The sequence below is a fragment of the Uloborus diversus genome, chromosome 4 (genome assembly GCF_026930045.1).
Source record: "Uloborus diversus isolate 005 chromosome 4, Udiv.v.3.1, whole genome shotgun sequence".
NCBI classification, from domain to species: Eukaryota; Metazoa; Arthropoda; class Arachnida; order Araneae; family Uloboridae; genus Uloborus; species Uloborus diversus.
This window is the reverse complement of record NC_072734.1, coordinates 89,788,289-89,807,731: the sequence shown is the minus strand read 5'-3', so window position 1 is coordinate 89,807,731 and position 19,443 is coordinate 89,788,289. Positions and strand designations below refer to the sequence as shown.

The following is a 19,443-nucleotide window of genomic DNA, read 5'->3' as shown; positions in this document are numbered from 1 at the left end:
TCGTTTGCCTTTATTCCATTGTCTCGAAGTAATTAGTTTACTGTAATCACGATTTCAAAAAGAAATCTTTGGTTTTTGAATTAATACTGATAAAAGCTTGAAAGTTATTACTTCTTCGCGTTTTTAATTTAATTGCTAAAATTGAACTTTCAATTAAAAAACCTTTGTTTTTGCCGTTATACTATTTGTTGTCACCGCAGATTATAAAGGTTTTCTTTTCTTCAGACTTTAGTGATTCTTTAACTTTATAACCAAGTTGTATTCTTCTTTTATATATTTTGAAATTAACTAATTGCTTTTTTTTTTTTTTTTTCATTTTTTCCCCCTTGCATTTCAAAGTTGTTTGTTACAAAAGCAATCGAAGATTTTTTCTCGTTACATACTGAAATCATTTGAAATAGAGTTAACTTGTGTACTTAAGTAAATATCTTAATTTTATTTATTGTTAAAATGCTGTATTCATTCTTTAAAAACCTATGTTCTTGATTAGAGAAAAGCTCCCTATGAATGTTTGTCAAATGGTTTCATCTGTTTTGCATAAATATGTCAATTAGTTATAATAAGAATAACTGCATTACTTCTATTCTTTCACTATTACTTGTTATTCTTGCAACAATTACTATACAGTTGAAAACTTAGGTCAAAATAATTTCAATTACTTTTTAGTTCTATCATAAATACATATGTTTTTAAAAGTAATTTTAATAGTTTCTTAAAATTCTTATGCTAATTGGTTTCTGGATGTAAAGTTTTTTTTTTTTTAATTTTCTATAATCTTTCCATTGTATAATATGTTATTCCCCCCCCCCCCCAAAATAGTCTTGTTTTTTTAACCATTTTATTAAAAAAAGTAGTATCTTTTTAAAACATATCTTTAATTCAACAACTTTACATAACTTAGAACGTTTAAAATACTGCATTTTATACAAACATACAATGGATTTCAAGTAGAGCAAAGAAAGAAAACCATTATCATTGGTAACGTAAATCAGGGAAATTTGGTGAACTTAATCAGGGAAAAGTCAGGAAACTTTTTTTCACAGTTCCTGTCGCCACCCTGTATAAGTTATCTTGCACGAAAAAACAAGAATCTATGTAACGTGGACCGCTAAGAAGTAAACAAGTCTGAACAGATCTAAGATTGCCTTTGGTTTGCCAAACACAGGTTAGTTTAGCCAGGGATGCCGTGCTTAGAAAGTTATCGCCTCTTTGGCGAGAAAAATATTTCAATTTTGTGTAAAAAATCAGATGTTGCCAAATGGGGGGGGGGGGGTATATCACATCTGTACCAAATCAGTCTTTAAAAGTTTTCATTATGTGTGTCGATGTTGGTTACGCCCAAACAATGCAGCAGCGCCACCTTTTTCTATTGAACCTGACTTTCCCGTATTATTTCGCTTCAGATTAACGTCATTACTCCCCCTTTAACTGCTGTTGCATGCAAATCTAGCAAATGGAGAGGTTTGGGGATGTAGTTAGGATTTTAAATCGTGAAGCAGGGTGTGGATACCGATATTTCTCCAAGGTTCGTACGACCTTGAAAAACCTTGAAAAGTGCTTGAAAAAATAATTTCATTTTCAAATGTTTGAAAAAGTTTTAAAACCTTGAAAAAAATGTGCACTTTTTTTATTTTTAGTGCTTGGAATCGGTAGAAAATCATTGAATTGTGCTTAGATATTTTTCAATAATACTTCATCCGTGCAATTTTTTGAACTTGTGTTCCACGTGCAGCATCATGAAAAATTGCATCCTGTGTTTGCGAATTCAATCTTTTTGCATCTTGTTAATATTTTGGTATTTTTTACATTCAGAAGGTATTTGGACATGCATTACCTTAGATTAGCTTATTTTATGTTTCATTTCAATAAATAATAAACTACTTTTTTTTTTTGGAACCATGGTAACATCATACTTACTCCGCCGAAAATTGCTTGTCGTGTTTAAGATTTCAATCTTTTTGCATCTTGTAAATATTTTAATATTATGGGCAGTCGTATGTTGTTTTCACATATGCTATCTTGGACTAGCAAATTTTATGTTTAATTTTAGTTATGTTTAGTTTTAGTAAATAATAAAAAAAATACTTTTTGGAAAACATACCAACAGTGAACGTAAGGGAATGTGGGGCAAAGTAAAATGGTTTCGATAACTTATTTTTTTCAAAATGAACAAATTAGAAATTTGTTTTGAAAATTACGGTACACAAAGAAAGAACACTGTTTTATAATAAAACTTGCACTGAAATATTATTTTTGATAGTAAATGTGTACCTTTAAAATAAGGTGGAAATTGTTCCCTTTTTTTTCATGGAGCAAAGTGAAAAACAAAATATTTTTCTAATGAAATATTTTCTATTTGCTTGTTTAAGATATTTTTGAAAAACTACATCTATACAGTAGAAGACCGTTATAACGCACACCTTGGGACAAGAGCTTTATACAGGTTTTTGCATTATATAGATCATTTCACAAATTTTGAAACTAATATTCAGAATATATCTATATATTAGCACTTCAGAATGAGTTTTATCTGCTGAGTATTAAAGCACCAATATTACAATTAGTTATTCACAAATGAATATGTTTCACAATCAAAATCTTGTACTTCTGCTAGCTTCATGGTTTGCATAACAGCTGCATTTTCAAGAGCCATCTGGTGTTTTCTGTTTACTATGAGTACTAATTTTCAATTTAAAAGCTTTGAAATAAGATGGAAAGATGAAAAACTTTCAAAATTTAATTTGCCTAACAATTTTTATTTTTGCAAAGCGAAACAGAGGGATGTTTTAATCTTCAAAACCTATTGTTTACTTCTGAAAAGTAGTGCGGTTTATAGAGAATTGCGTTATACAGGTCGGCGTTATAACGATCTTCTACTGTATTAATAATATAAAGCAGTAGAGTTTGTTTGAAAGTGCTAATCTCAGGAACTGCTGGTTCGAATTTAAAAATTCTTCTTGTGTTGAATAGTCCATTAATGGCGGAAGGCTATAAAACATCACACTATGACTAATAAGAGTGGATCAGCAATAAAAAGTTACGAAAATGGGCAAATTCATATCATAATATAAAATGCTTGGAATGCCGAATAAGCGTATCCACTCCGGCTTAATTTGATAGCCAGGCTTAGCAATCCAATGGGTGTATCTATGGTATTTATCACTTCTTAAGCAGCTTTTGCATATTTTGAGGTGTGGAGACTGGACTGTGGACTTTCATAAACTTTTCTTATTTACTAATTTAAAAATTTACTTGGACATTTGAAATGCCTTATTGGTTGAACAAATAATACATACATACAGGGTTGGCAAGTTTTTGCCGGGGGCGGAAAAAACCACGGTTTTTACCGCCTGGCAAAAATAGGTTTTTGCCAGTTTTTTCCAAAGTGGCAAAAATAGATTTTGTGTTAACAACTTACGTACAGTTTTTTTCCTTTTATATAAAAGTAAATGCATGAAAAGATTTTGATAAAATTTTAATTCAATTATTTCTATAGTTTTTTAAAAAAAAATTTAAGGTTTAACTTACTTTTAAAGTTATGGAGCATTTTTACTTCTAAATTTTTAAACATTAACATAAAATTTCAGTTTGTGACATCTAAGACAAATAATTAACTTTGAAAATATAATTAGCTTGTTTATTATAGCATTTTTTACAGAATACCTAAATATCTATATAAAGTATACTTAATCAGGATACAACTATAAAATAAAAGAAATACAAGTAATTAAAAAGCAAAATACACATTTCTTTAGATTGAAATATCACTTAAATCATCATAGTCTATACCATCTTCATCAAAACCTATTTGTTGTTTAAGCATGGCATAGCAATAAACTAGTTTTGTGAGAGAAGCAACTGACAAACGGTTTCGTATTTTTGATTGTATAAAAGGAAAATTTGAGAAATATCTCTCTATTGCAGCCAGAACTTGCAGGACACATTTGAAGAGTTGCGACTAGTGTGCAGAAATCTTTAGGTATTGTACTGCATGTAAATGCATTGTTTCTTTAGTGAGGAAAAGTTAATATTTTTCTATATTCAAGTAAATATTCTGTTATTAATTAAATAGCTTAAAAATCTTAGTGGGATGAAAAAAAGTGATTAATTAAACATATGTATGTTTATATACATATATAAAATTAGAATTCAATCTTTTTATTAATTTACTAAGCTTAAGTAAACATTCTTTGTTTTAGCATTGAAGGAATTAGCTCATTCTGAAAAAATTGTTTTAGCAAACATTTAAAATCTTAAGTTTTGCAAACCCAAGATTTCTTTTTTATTTATTTTTCACCTTATAAATTAGAAATAACATGGTGAGACATAATTAAAATATTAAAGTTCATTATTTATATTATATTGTCACTATTTCTTAAATAACAATATAATGCTACTTTATTTGCACTTAGGTTTTTGCCATTTTTTCCATTTTTGCCATGGTTTTTTCCACTGTCCCGGCAAAAAACCCAACCCTGCATACATACATATGGCGAATAATTAATTTGCATACTTATACTTATGACTGATTTGCGAACCTCTAATATTTTAGAACTTAATAGAGCAACCTGAAATTACTTTCTGGGTGGTGTTTTTGTCCTGACCGCCCTTATATTGTAATAAACCACTGTATTAATATTGGAAACTAGCTTACTACCCGGCATTGCCCGGGTGCTTTTTAATGCAACATATCTGTTGGACTGTCTTTTGCACATCTTGTAGGACAACCTTTTACGTGATGCTTCGAAAGAAAAGCGTTGTGCTGCCTTTGTAGGTTTTGTTTTCTGCAAGACTTTAAAAAATGCAACAGCACTTTTCACGTACATTTTATTCGGAAATAAATCATTGATTTTTTCCTTAGAAAGTGTAGTGAGCTTACCTAAAAAAAAAGTCAATACCTATTATCAGGCACAAATATATACAAAATAGTCTTCTTGGATACAGTCATAATATTTTCAGATTAATTTAAAATCATCCTCAATGTCCAAAAGCTAAAAGGACAGTCCACCATACAGAAAATAAAACAATTCAGTCAGTGTTGTTAATAGACGATAACACTCTGTTTTTCGGATTTTTTAGCGGTGTTTTTCGAATGAAGGTATCAAGTGGTAGGTTATTTTGTATGTTTTAAGTCAAGCACATTTCGCAGAAAAAGTTTTCTTGATATAAAAAAACTTTACAAAATGTGTCTGATCGCTCTTTCTGAGGTTATTTAGTGCCATGCCATAGAGTAAAATTGGATAAGTGTAACATGCCTAAAAAGACGCACGTCAGCTACATTTTATTTTCTTATATTGACATCAAATTTCTATTTTCGTAGGTAAAAATGACAGTTAGACAATAATATTAATGTCTTGTAACAATTTGAAATTTGTCTACATTTAAGTTCTAGTTCAAAATTTTAAAACGTTATACTTGCCGTAAATGTTATACATGATATCTCACACTGATGCAGGTAGAGAGAGCACGTATTCAAGTTTGTTGCTTTAGACAGAGTATTCTTTAGAGAACATCAAAATTTTAATTTATAGAGACACCGTCGTTGTGAGAGGTGGGAATGAGTCTACTGACTACATTAGTCATCATTTTAAGTTATGTAAAACATTAAAAATGGAAATGGGTGCACGTGAACTTATTGAACGCAATATTTAAAAACCATCAATTAAACTGCGTTATAGAGAAAGAAGTAAGCGTGCGCATTTTGGTCACTATACGTGTTAGATTTTGTTTTTTAATTATTTGCAGGCCGGAAAATTAAAAAAAAAAAAATCGTCTTGTTTGTACTTACAACTGTATAATAGACAAATCTTTTGTTTTATTTTACAGAATCTTGTTGCATATTTTGTTGTCCTTGTCCACAGCTTAAAAGCAAACAAAATGTATTTCGCGTTTCGAAACGTAGTCTAAAAATTTAAACTTAAATGATTCAATTTTTTCTAATTCATTAATTTAATTCAAAACTTTCTCCTAAATATTGTTCTTAGTCCCCCTCCCAGCAAGAAGAATTTCATTTGTGAGTGAAACCAACATTGAGCAAGTAACATAAAGCTATCTATATCGCAAAAAAAAAGTTACATATCTATATCGAAAATAGTTATATCTCAAATACATTTATAGCACTTAATCGTCCATTGTGGTTACACGTGAGATACAAAGTGTTTCACCTTATCCCTCTATTACAGTGATAATTTTCCATTCATATATTAGCAATTTTTTGCATTATAGCAATTTTTTGCATTTTAAAAAAGTTTACATTTAAATTAGTATTTATTTGCATTTTTTCCAAACTTAAAACTCCAACCCTCCCAAGCTGTATGAATTCCGCCAAATTATATTTCCGTGTGGTTTTGCGGGTAAAAAAGTACACAATCTTTAATTTTAGCACGCTCTGGCAATCCTAGTATGGTAGTTTATGTGCATGTAAGAAACATGACCATCCCCCCTCCCCCTTGAAAAACAAATTCCAGATACGCTACAAATTCCTACGCACAAATATGGTTATTTTGCAATTTATTTGAGAAATTAGTATTTTATACCCTTGTTCTTTGTTAGCCTTCAGCGATTAAACTTAGTTGAACCGAATTAGGTAGAGATCCGACGTAACTCATGGAATAGTATAAAGAACATATGCGTATTGGTTTTAAGGATCACCCAACATTAAATTGTTGAAGCTTGTACATGGATAATGAATAAATTATTGATACCAAGCTGATTTTGGCATTTTCTGGGCTGCTCATGTGGGAAATACTGATCTATAATTTCGTTTTACCATTACCACAACGGAAATACCAAAAGAAAGCATGCAAAGTAAATAGAACCGTCGGAGATCACAATTCATTCCGGCTTTGCCGGAAGCTACTCAGAAAACGCTAAACAGCAGCATTTCGATTTCGTTTGGTTTTCTTGCCAAACATGTTATACGCTAATCACGAATACGCATTAACAACCAACTTTGAGAATACCTTTAGTTTTGATTGCATTTAAAATATTTCCTGGTGGTTATAAGTTGCAAACCATTTTTATTAGCTTGGAATCAGTTTCTAAATTTAACGATAGTAGTTAATCTTTGAAGAAACTTCATCTTGGGGAGTTTTTACGAGCTTTTCATTTAGACTAAATTCATAACTATACACAAATATGTTAGTGTATAAAAGAGCAATTTTGAGACGCAAAATATGAATTTAGATCACCTTGGGTCTTTTTAAAATTCAAAAAACCCGCCTATATGAATTCTTGATTAACAATTTACCTTTCTGCTAAATTTGGAAGAAATCCGACGAATGTGGATTTGTATAAGGAACACACACACATCCATTTTTATATAGATAGATAGATTAGTACTTTTACCCTTGTTTTTTGACAGCCTGAGCGACTTCTATTAAATCAAAATAGGTTATCGGTTATAGTTGAACCGAATAACTTAAAGATTTGGCGTTAATCAAGGAATAGCATAAAGAAAATTTATATATTGCAAATTGGTTTCATAAGGATCATAGAACATTAAATTAAATTTCTGCTGCAAGGATGAAATAGATGTGGTTTAATAAAAGTAGTCTAATGCTGAAACAGTCGAAGACTGTACGTCAATATTGAATGCAATATTATTTCCTTACTCATGTTTGTATTTTCTCTGCTATTAATGGGAAAAACACTTATAAAAAAATTACACGCAACCCTTACTGTTGTGGATTTCATAATTACACAATGTTTAAGAATTATAATTTAACGGTAGCATTCAAATTAAGTAGAACCATGAGTAGTATCAATGGACCCCTTGGCTTCGTTGGTTGCAGTTCAAGAAACGATGCACAGCATCATTTCTTATATCTACCGCTTTCTCGCCAAACATGCTTAATGCTCATCGCTAAACTGCACTGCCGGCTGTCGTTTAGGATACGTTTTGTGTTGATTGCTTTTAAAATAGCTCCTGGTGGTTATATGTTGATAACAGTTTGCATTTGCTTTGAACCAATGTTCACAAATTTAACGATTAAAGTTAATCTTTGAAGAAACTTCATCTAGAGTAGTTTTTACGGGTTTTTCATTTAGACTAAAATCATAACTATATAAAAATTCGTTCGTGCAGAAAAGAGCAATTTTATGACAAAAAATATGAAATTGAACCTCTTTGGGTCTTTTTAAATTTTCAAAAACCCGCCTATAGGAATTCCTGAGCAACAATTTACCTTTGTGCCAAATTTGGAAGAAATCCGAAGAAAACTGTGGATTTGTATAAGGAACATACACATATACCCACACTCCCACAAACATACATCCATTTTTATATATATAGATAAATTTTGAAACCAGAAGGGGGAGGGGGGGGGGCGACTTAAAAAACTCCTCTCCCCCTGCCATTGAACCTGGGTAATTTGGTTTCTTTTCCCATAAAAGTTAAAAGCACTCATGAAAGAGGTTTTTTTTTGAGCGATCACGATTGCTTATTGTTCTCATTTGACAGTCCTTGACGTTGGGATTATTTTTCAGCTTGGACCAGCAGCACCACCGCCCAATGGCGCGGCGGCGGCACGGCTGCTCTCGTCCTGACCACTGTCCCCCGGAATCCACTTCTGCTGGGTGGTAGCGTCCATATCCTACACATGGATGCTCATACACACTCGCCAACACGTGAGCGCCTTTACACACATACACAGGCCTATGTGCACGCACTTAAGCCTGCACACACACAACTATACACACATAACCACCCAGGAGGAGGGACATGCTTGGGGAGGGGGGAGCCATTTCTAGAAACAATAACTCTAATGAGTAGGGTCTTGTCGCAACTCGTGATTGCGAAAAACATAATTTGAATTCAAAGTTTCAGAATTCAAATTAGAGTTGATTAGAGGAAGAGGGTCACAGGTTTTTTTGACTTTTTTAAATATTAATTTGCTGATTCTAGAAAATATACTTCTTTGAATGTGGTGATTTCAAAATTAAACCTCTTGGCATCTGCTTCTCTTAATGACCGAACTTTTCAAGTATTTTCAGAAAAACTTTCGACAGAGTCGATTTTCATCAGTGTCTCTTGTTGTAGAAAAAGCAATTTTGTTTTTCTATATTTTTTTGCATTATTGCCTTTTTTCTATGTGTGTTTGCAGTAAATGCAATCTGCACACAATATTTTTAGTACAAATTTATGATATTGCCTTGAAAAAAAAATTGTTTTACATTGAAAAGTGCTTGAATTAATTTTTCTCTGAAGGGTATGAACCCTGTGAAACTCATTTTGAATTCAATACTTACAATAGTGGAATCTTAGATGTTAGAAAGTTTTATCACACTTTACTTTTAGCTGAAACCAAACAAGTACGTTTGTGCAATAAAGCTAACGGTGCAATAGATAGCTAAAATGAAAAAGTTTCAATTGCTACCCTTTGCCTGCCCATTCAGAATTGAATCATCTTACACTTGCTTATCTGTTTGAAAAAATAATGAAATATCTGCAAAATCCTTTTTATTCAAACCGAGTACTAGTTAATTCATCATATATTTATCTTTTTTTGAGCGATCACGATTGCTTATTGCTTTCATTTGACCATCCTTGATGTCCGGTTCCTTTTTCAGAATGGACCAGGGGCCTCTGCAGCACCGCCGTCCAGCATAGGACGGTTCCGCTCCTCTGGTCCTAGCCTTCACTAGCAGCACTGTCCACCGGAATCTCCTCCTCCTAGGCAGTGGCGTCCATGTCCTGCATACACACAAACAAATCCTTACACACATACGCACGTAACCGCCGAGGAGGAGGAGCAGGCTTGGTAGGACATGAGCCGTTTCTAGAAACAATAGCCTCCAATGAGTAGGGTCCTGCCGCAATTCGTGATTGCGAAAAACATAATTCGAATTCAAAATGTCAGAATTCAAATTAGATATACACACACACACAGATATATATATATATATTATAATTTTTTTTTCAGCTTTCTCAATCTTTAAAACTTCTTTGTCTCTATTTAAAGTTTTATGTGCTTTAAATTGAAAAGAAAGGAGAAAAATATTGAAGAAATCTGAAAAATGTAAGTTTAGAAATGCTGCCGGTAATTTCGCTCTAGCCAGTAGTGAAACCTTTTTTAAAAATTTAAGTTTCATAAAAGCAGGCAAAAGGAGAAATTTCTTTTTTCTTTAAGAGGGGTTGGGGAATAAGGTGAGGCTCTAACTGGCCCGAACTGTCAAACACATCAAGATAAGCTTGTCAGTCAAAACCACGAGAAATTTTTCGACCAAATGGGAAAACACTGGAGAATAATGAAACTGAACAAATCTTAACTATTTTAGGAACTTTTTCACTAGGTGAACTAGATTGTGTTTGTGTCAGAAAATTACTTCGTCTATTTAGACGATGCCATGACCTGAAAATTCAAATTTTTAGTAAGTGGTCAGCGGCTGGTAGAGACTTCTGTTTCTATAGCCATTTTTTTATCATCAGCAGTCAACTTTTTCCAGGACTATTTTTTTTATGAAAATAAAAAGGTAAGCTGTGGAAGAAAATATTCTTAGACCGAACTGCCATTTGCAATTTCATTTAGTTGTACAGTAGAATCTTGAAAACCTGAGTCTCTAAAAGTTCCAGGATCAATTCGAGGTGCTTTATTTATATCCTAAAGTACTTTTTTAATAGTTAAAAAATTATTTGCATTAAAGTCAGAAGATGAAAGTGTTTTGCTGTGGTGGAATTTCCCTAGCTACTCAAAATGAAATTAATAAAAAGGTCTTGAAGTGTTAACAACACTTGCCAAGCGGCACAAAATATTTTTTGACTACTTGAAATTAGGGTTCATTGATTTTTTAAAAAAAGAATTGATTTGAATCGGTTCATTTTATTTGTATAAATTAATTTTGCACTTTTAGAATGTTTTGCTTTAAATTTCCCTACACTGCATAAAATATTCTTAAATTCAAAAGGCAAAACTACATGGATCCCTCTTTCTGTGTGTGAAACAGATTTCACTCTTGCAATATTGCTTTTACTACGAAATTACAGTTCAATTCAGTATAGTACCAAATAAAAAGTTGCAGTTTTTCTAAAACACAATCACTAAGTTACACACACACTAGTTAAGAAAAGTAATTGCTCAGCATATTCTTTTTCACTAAAGCATACTTGATAATGGAAACTTTATTTTTAAGCAAAGAATAAAATCACTTCTTATCTAAGTAAAATAACATATTTATAAATCTTAAAAATCTAGTGAATAGTTAGAGAACTTATCTTAGTTTTAAAAGTAAGCTGAATGAATTCATCTATTGTATGAAATGTATTATGTTTATAGGTGTAAAGTAATTAATAACTACAAATTTTTGAAGACTTTTAAAAAATAAAAAAAGTCTGATTTAAATCAGAAAAATCCGACTTTTTTGATTTTTTTAAAAAATCAGGAACCTGTTAGAGATGGATTTATAAGCCTTAGAGATAATGAACTTGATAAAAAAAAAAGCTTAAAAGTAAAACATGGTTTTGCTACAAAGAACTAATAAACAGCCTTTTTGAAATATCCAAGCCAGGAATTTTGTTCTTTCTCACCCTGTCACCAACCTCTTTGGTATCCAGGGCATTGTTTTAGGACTAGCGCACAATATTTTCCGATGAATCGTTTAAAACAGCCTCCCTCATACACTCATCCAGGTTGGCAAGTGTTTGACAGTTGGTGGTTTTAACCACAGTCTTTACAGTCATGTTAAAAAAAATCTTTTTTGATACTGTTTTTAACATTGACAAAAACATAAATTTCTGTCAAAAACCTGGCTAAAATTTATGTGAACAACAAAGTTACTCTAACAAATGATATACCGTATTTTCGGGAGTAAGGGCCATGTCGAAATATATTCTCAAAAAAAAAAAATTAATATATGCGCTTCACCTGCCATAAGTGCCGCATTGAACAACTTATAAGCATAATTAGTAGTAAAGAAAGCTGGAATGAAATGCAAATGAAAGAAATATTTTTAATTAACAAAATTATATACAATAAAACCCCTCCTAACAGACACCCCTCAAAGGCGGACACCCCTCTTATGCAGACAATTTTTAATTCCCCAGTTCCAATGCAAATAATATTATTAAACCCCTGTCCTGCTGACACCTCTCTATTGCGGACAAAAAAATTCGTCCGCAATAGAGGGATATTTTATTGTAAATATAATTTTCTTACCTTGGGAGGAGACATTCGTTGGTTACCCAGAGCGAGGGAAGCGGATTCTTCTCCTCAATATTAAAATTTTGAGCAAATGTCGAACTCTGGCCCAACTGGCACAAAAATATTGATTGACGTAGAAACGACATAGGTCGACATTTAAATATCAAACAATAATGGATAAGGTGATTGAAACATTTAGAACTATGTCGAAGTATATTTTCTGGCCGACTTGATTTAAAAAGTCATTTTTACTGCTGATTTCGATGATTGAAATAAATTAATCATTATGAAATGTTTTTATATAGTAACATTTAAGAAATCAGAAGCAAAATAGAAATTTGCAAACATGAAAAAAATTGTTTTATGTTAGAAAAAAACATTGAAACTGATGTTTTTGGATGCGACTGACATACCTTTTCTACGTTAATCGTTACATTAAGCAAACTGCCAGCAGCAGGACAATGTGGTGCTATCTATTGGCAACATTTTCAATGTTTTTATGAACAATTTCAAAGCTGGAAGTGCAAGGTATAAAATTTGGTTTAGTTTGCACACACTTAATTCAGCATTAATCGTCATTTACATATTACATTACAACCACTCTCAAAAAGACATTGGTCGAGGAATACTCCGTGACTAGAGCACCCTTTTGGCCGTGTAATCTGTAATCTCATTACCAGGTATTTCACTGTGAGCAAGAATCCACTGCAGGACTATAAGATTTTTTGAGTCGCTAGATTCCAGAGGTGATGATGATAATCCAGCAGGGATGCCCACCTGGGGGGGGGGAGGTCATGGCGCAAACTGCGCCATTGAAATTCTGTTGAAAGGTTGTTTTAATGCATATTTTCCTTTTAAGGGGGGGGGGAATGCGCCCTTGCTCTTAGGGGTGGTGGGCACCCCTGAATCCAGTATGTAATGTATCAAGTGGCGGTTATCAGCTACAAGCATCAGAGCAGCTCTAAAATCGGAGAGTATTACTGCTCTTAGACATGCGAAATTGTAGATCTTTTAGCCACTCAAGAGTTACCATGGTGCACCACGAGCAGTTAGATTTGCATCACAATCCACTCATGTAGTATATCATAAAATTAAAAAAAGAATAGCCCCTTTTTGGTCTTGGGAAACATTACTTACTATTATTCCTCATGTCAAAGATTCTTAAAACCTGTCACTTTTAGGACTTCCGTACTATTACCCACTGTTAGTTCTTAAAGTAGATGGCATGCTTGGACTTGTAGTAAAAATCTTTTATTGCTTGTCAGAAACTCCGACAATGATCCTTTCCAATATTTTTCAAGTATTTAAGATGCTGGATTTTTTTTCAGTCATAAAAGAAAGGTTTGATTGTATCTAAGCAGCATAGTGTTGTAAAAAGCCAGAATTCCACACTAAAGCACTGGTGAAATCAAAATTCGCTGAACATCAACATTATATGCCACAAATTTATGAATTTCAAAAAATGGTAGACTTTCGGGTGCAGTGTAAACTAGGTTTGACTGGATTAGCTTGATCAATTTTTTAAATATATTTGCAACAATATAAAATGGATATTATGAAGGTACTATTTATCATTAAAATGTTCATTTCAAATACTGCATCACTAACTTTGTTACAAAATTCTTCATTCAATAGCTTTACTTAGGCCATGATGCCAGCAGTTAAGAAAAAGGAAAGTCCTCATGGTGTAATACAGCATAGTAGCACTTCGATTGAGAATTAAGGTAAATGCTTTAAAGCCATTTATAAATGCATTGGTGTTTTTTTAAAGGTAAGTCGAAATTATTATGAAATTTTGTTTTTCTTAATTCTTTTGGCTGCAAATATTTTTTCTTCTGAAGGTAGGGTATGTCTTTTTTTTTTCTTACTTTGACTTGCAAATTTCGGATGCACTGTATTTGCTCCCAAGAAATTCATTTCTAGTATTATATTTGAAAAATATTAAGGTTTAGCTACCAGGAAACAAGTTTAAAGATTAGAAAAAAAAGGCCAAAAAATGACAATTTCCAAAAATGTTTATGAAAATACAAATATTTGAAATTTTTATTCTAAAACCACTTAAATGCTTCCTTTTGACACTCTTTTCAGTCACATATTTTTATGATTAACTATATTCCTTTACAGTTTTTACTACGCGAATAAACCGTACATTTTCGGGAAATTAACCAAAAATCGATTTTTTTTAAAACCATTTTTCTTATATAGCAATATTTCTCCTTTTATGATCCAGTGTATTTTTTTCCTCAATAAATGTGCACTGTGCATCTCTTTGTTGGAAATGCAAATGTATTTATTTAATGCATCAAAAATCGAGAACCCACCACAAGGATGTGGTTGCTGTTCATGCTTCACTCTGCCCTTCCCATCCACACAACCAAAAAGGATAGTCATTACAAGACTTACATTTACACTTACTGCATGATTTTAAACGAATTTCAAAGTTTGACCAGGGTATGAAGTTGTACTAATGATTCAGTTTTGGTATTATGATCGTAAGTATAAAGTTGCTCTTCCTACTCTTGCGTCTACCTGATCTTTTGCCTCTTATGCCTTTCTCTGATTCAACATCTTTATATTTTAACTGTCACTCACTGCCATGAACAATGTGACCAATAACAAGTTCTACAAATTGACATAGTAGCCATTTCACACTCCGGCTGCTCAAGGTAATGAAACTGGTTAAAGAGTAGGTAAATTGGTATTTAGAGCACATTTATAAGACAAACATTATACTTGTAATCATCAGTGCTAAAACTGACTCAAAATTCAACTTCAAACCTGTACTCAAAAGTAGATATGTCACATATCTAGTACACATAATGTGTTTAAAGTCATATAGTAATCGAAAATACGTAAATAACTTGGCTGAGTAGATGGGAAGGGCAGATGAAACTCGAAATGCAGCCACCTCCTTGTGGTGGTGAGGTTGTTAATGAACTTGAAATACAACTGCATTATGCATTTCCAACAAAGAGCTGCATAGTACACGTTTATAACAAAAAAAATAACTAGGCTAAAACAAAACATTGCAATGTGCAGAAAAAGCTGAAAAAAATTGAATTTTGGTTAATTTCACATAGTATTTTTAAAGTTTGTGATGCCTGCTTATCAGTAATGTCATCTTTTTCAAGGAACATATAGGGTGATCTGGAAAATGGTTTTCTAGCAAACTTTCTCAGGATGTTCACTTTCAGCTGAGATTTTAGTAATTAAACCCGTGAATTTGAATAGAATTCTTCCACAAGTTTAACAACAACCCAGTCGCCATTGGCTTGGTTTAACAACTAGGAGAACCACAGAGTCGCACTTTTTACTCCATTGGTGTTTTATCTTTTTTTTTTTTTTTATCGTGCTTGTTCCGAGTACAATCTTGCAGCCACCTTCTCTGTAGTTAAAACTTTCCCATTTTTGCTTGCACTCTTTTTTTTTTTTTTTTTGTAAATTGTTCATAGCCTCCCAAGTGATAGAATATAGCTGTGGCGAAAGGGTGTTAATGATTGCTTGTCTTAGCTGTTTCAAAAAAAAAGAGGTGTGGCAGGAAAATTATTTGTTTCAATACAACTTAGCTATGGGACATTAGAATTCTGTAATGATTGGTGTGAGGTTGCATTTAGGTTATGTTCTGGACATGTTGGTTTGAAAATGATATAAAAAAAGACAATAATATATTAGCTATCAATACATACTATGTCATATAATATGTATCAATGAACCTTATATAATAATTAACCTGGTGTAAATTACTAACCCTTAATAATGAACTATTATAATGATCAAAAAATTTAATACCTTAAACAACAAATTGGCATATGTTATAATAATTAAATTAATAAATAGAACTGATATATTCAGAGTACTTATTTATAGCCTTTTTTAGAAATTAAATTTTCAAACGTAAACAGTACCTCTCGCAAAGGTACTTCCTGTTTATTCAATCTTCATGAATTCAATGTTTATAACTTGGATAATTATTATATAAATTTTAGCTATACCCGTTTTACCCCCTGTAACTAAAAGTACTATAATTCTTTTGTTAATATTAAAATTTACTTATTTTTTGAGTTTTCTGTTAGGAAAATTCTTGTATCAAATCCAAACAAAAATTTTCCTAAACTTCCTGCAAATTTTTCTAGAAAGAAGTTTATCACTCGCTACAAACACATTTTTTTTATTTTGATAAATGAAATGGTTGTTAAGCCTGGTACATGTGTTGCTAGATTTCTTTTGAAAAGTTAAAATGTTGCCATACAGTAAATAATTTCATCATAATCATTCCTTTTCAAAAAAAAAAAAATTGCCAAGTAGAATGAACGCCAAAAAAAAAATCACCTATACCCGGGGTACTTTAAAATGGTAACCTATAAAATGCAATTCCCTATATAAGCTGCACAACTTTTCAGATGTAAACAATAAGTTTTGCAGCTATAAAAAGCTTCAATTCTACCTTGCAAACATAACCAATTTGGCAAATTATAGTTTGAAATAGTTATTCATAATTTAATTCTAATTGAAAACTTTTAAATGAAAATTAGTTTTCACAGTGAAAAGAAAGTTCAAGAGTGTTCGTGAAAATGCAGCTGTTATGCAAACCTTGAAGAAAGTGAAAGTGCAGGATAATACACTTCCTTTTGATTATGAAACATATTTGTTTGTGAATAAGGATTAAATTGCATAATTTAAGCTTTAATATTCACTGCAGTTAAAACATGTGCAAAATTGATGGAGGCTGAATATTATATTTGATTTTTGTCGGCTGATGTATCTAATGCAAAACCTCTGCCCCCAAGGTGTGCATTATGATAGTCTTCTGTAATAAATTTGTAATTCTTGATTGTGAAAATTTTAATTAATCAGAAATGAATTTTAGGTTTTTTTTATCGACTGGCTTATGATTAACCGGATCTCTGCTTTAACCAGGTGTAATTAATTTTTAAGTATGAAAATCAAAAATCAAGTTGTAAAAAAAAGTTCTTTATTATGTACTATAATTACAAAAAAAAAAAACCTTCAAAATAAAGATAGGTGACTAGAGCTTATGTTAGATAAACTATGTAAAACTCTCTTCTCAACTGATTTGTAATAATCAAGGGGTTGCTGATGTGGTTCATGATGGCTATGACTCTAAAACGGATGACAATCTAGACCCTGTCCAATGCATTAGAAATGATACTTTGCTGTATGGAACAATAGACATCAGCTTCATTCATTAATGTAATGCTTTTATAAAATGCCCAAATTATGCATAAAGCCGTCGAACTACTCCCCCCCCCCCCCCCGCCCCCCAAGCAGTAAAACCATGAGTGAATTTTTTATACATTCTTCCTAATGGTTTTCAACAGCTTTTTAGAAATTCACTTAAGAAACTGCTTTTAGTTGTTTGAGGCAATCAATGCTATAACACATTTTTTAAAAATGCATATAATAGTTTACTTTCCCCTATAATATTTCTTTTATCCCGGTTACCCTTGGTCTCATTTGAGCCAGTTATACGGGATTCGGGAATCTATTAAAGGAATAGTAATAAAAAGAAACTTATCTCTGCTTTCTTGTTACCAATAACATCTTTTTCAACTTTTCTACTAACACCTTGAAAATGGAAATTAAAAAATAAATTAGTAAATAAAATTTTTGTCAATGTAACTAAGTGCCATACACTTTTGCTTCATTAATTTCAACTTTGAATCGCTAAAATAATTGTGTGATAACTGGTTGTTTCACTTTGCTTAGTTAAGTTTACTTCATGGACAAAATCTTCTTCATTTATGGAATGAAAAAGTTCATTTCTAAAGTTAGTTCAATTCAACAAAGCTCTTCACAGTTTGTAGTCAATCAATTTCTTTTCTTAAACTCTTATTTTAAAACTTAAGGTTTTGTTGTTTTTTAAAAAAGTTTTTTTTTCTTATGGATTTTGCTGATCAGATTCTGATTGAACCAAAAACTACATTAAATAATTCTAATTAAAATCATAATTTAAATTTTAGGTGACTGGAAAATTTGAGGAGACTAAACATTAGTTTGGATTATCCAATTATTCAAGGAAAAAATATTTGAAAGTAGGAACAATTTGGGGCTTTATGTATTTATGTATTCTCAGATTATAAATAAATAAATTAGATTATCTAAGGGGCCATACATAAGAAAACCAAGCTGGGTATCCTTTTTAAGTTCTTTCCTCATGCTCTTCCGTATTCACATTGTCTGACTGGTTATGAACAGAGCATTTGAAGCCATTTGGGATAACTCTATTACCGAGAGATCTTTTTTTTTTTTTAAGTGTTCAATTAGTTTTTATGAAAAAAACCCAATTTAAATCGGTATTTAAATTAGTTCGCCATTAGTTTCATCGATCCCAAAATTTGAGTAGGTTATAGAAATTAATAATTGGAAACAATAAAACATGGTTTTGGTCTCATTATAATGTATTTTATTTAGTTGTCCAAAAACCATTGATGATTTGGAATTTTTCTTGCTCACCATGATTTAAAATAGATCCTAATTTCAATCAAGTAACATATCTATAACTACCCGCCTCGACCACCAGCATTCTACTATTCAAACTAACTTCTTTATTGCATTTTTAAATTTATTTTTTCAATTCTTGATTTTTTTTATGAAAGTGTTTTACTTTAATGTGAAGTTGAAACCAATAATTAATTTTGCATGTTATGCAAATTTTATTGTATACTTGTGCAAAAACATTTTGCCCTTATTTTAAATGCAGAAGGAATCAATGTGCTTTGTTTTGACTTAAAAATATGAAGATATCTTTAAGACCATCTTTGAATTAGAGTAATTTCATTTGAATATCCAACTTTTTTGAATGTGTAAAGCAATTTAAGAGAATTTAGTTTTTTTCTTAATTAATCAGATGAACTGTTTGTAAAACTACCTTTATAATTATTTAAATATTTCTTTCAGTTACTCAATCAAAATCTTGATTTCTCAGGGCTTATCAACTTATTTTATTGGTAAGATTCTTTATATTATTTGCATTATATGTGTTTTGTACAATTCAGTAAAATCCCATAACAGCAAATACCAATACAATGAAATAAAAGTGTGAAACAAATAATCTGCCTTGCACTCCAGAGCTCTTGGTCTTGTAAACAGAGATAGGCACAGTGTACCTTGCACCCACTGAGTTTAGTTTTTGGAGCATAGTATCGCATATGGGTCATTCTTCAAAAAGTGTTAACTTTTTTGTCACACGCCTCTTACAGTAAAAACTTTAAGGAACAATTCATTTAACAATGTTTTTTACAGGGTGGCGACAAATCAGGGAGATCAGGGAAAAGTCAGGGAGCTT

General features: G+C 31.6%; 1 protein-coding gene across 1 annotated transcript in view; it reads left to right on the top strand.

The window, feature by feature from the left end:
* Positions 1-19,105, top strand: part of LOC129220702 (ecto-NOX disulfide-thiol exchanger 2-like) — a 39,133-nt gene extending 20,028 nt beyond the window's left edge. The window contains 2 exon segments of the mRNA XM_054855131.1: positions 13,773-13,861; positions 19,056-19,105. The gene's annotated coding sequence lies outside the window, so the exon portion shown is untranslated.
* The last annotated feature ends 338 nt before the right edge of the window (positions 19,106-19,443 follow it).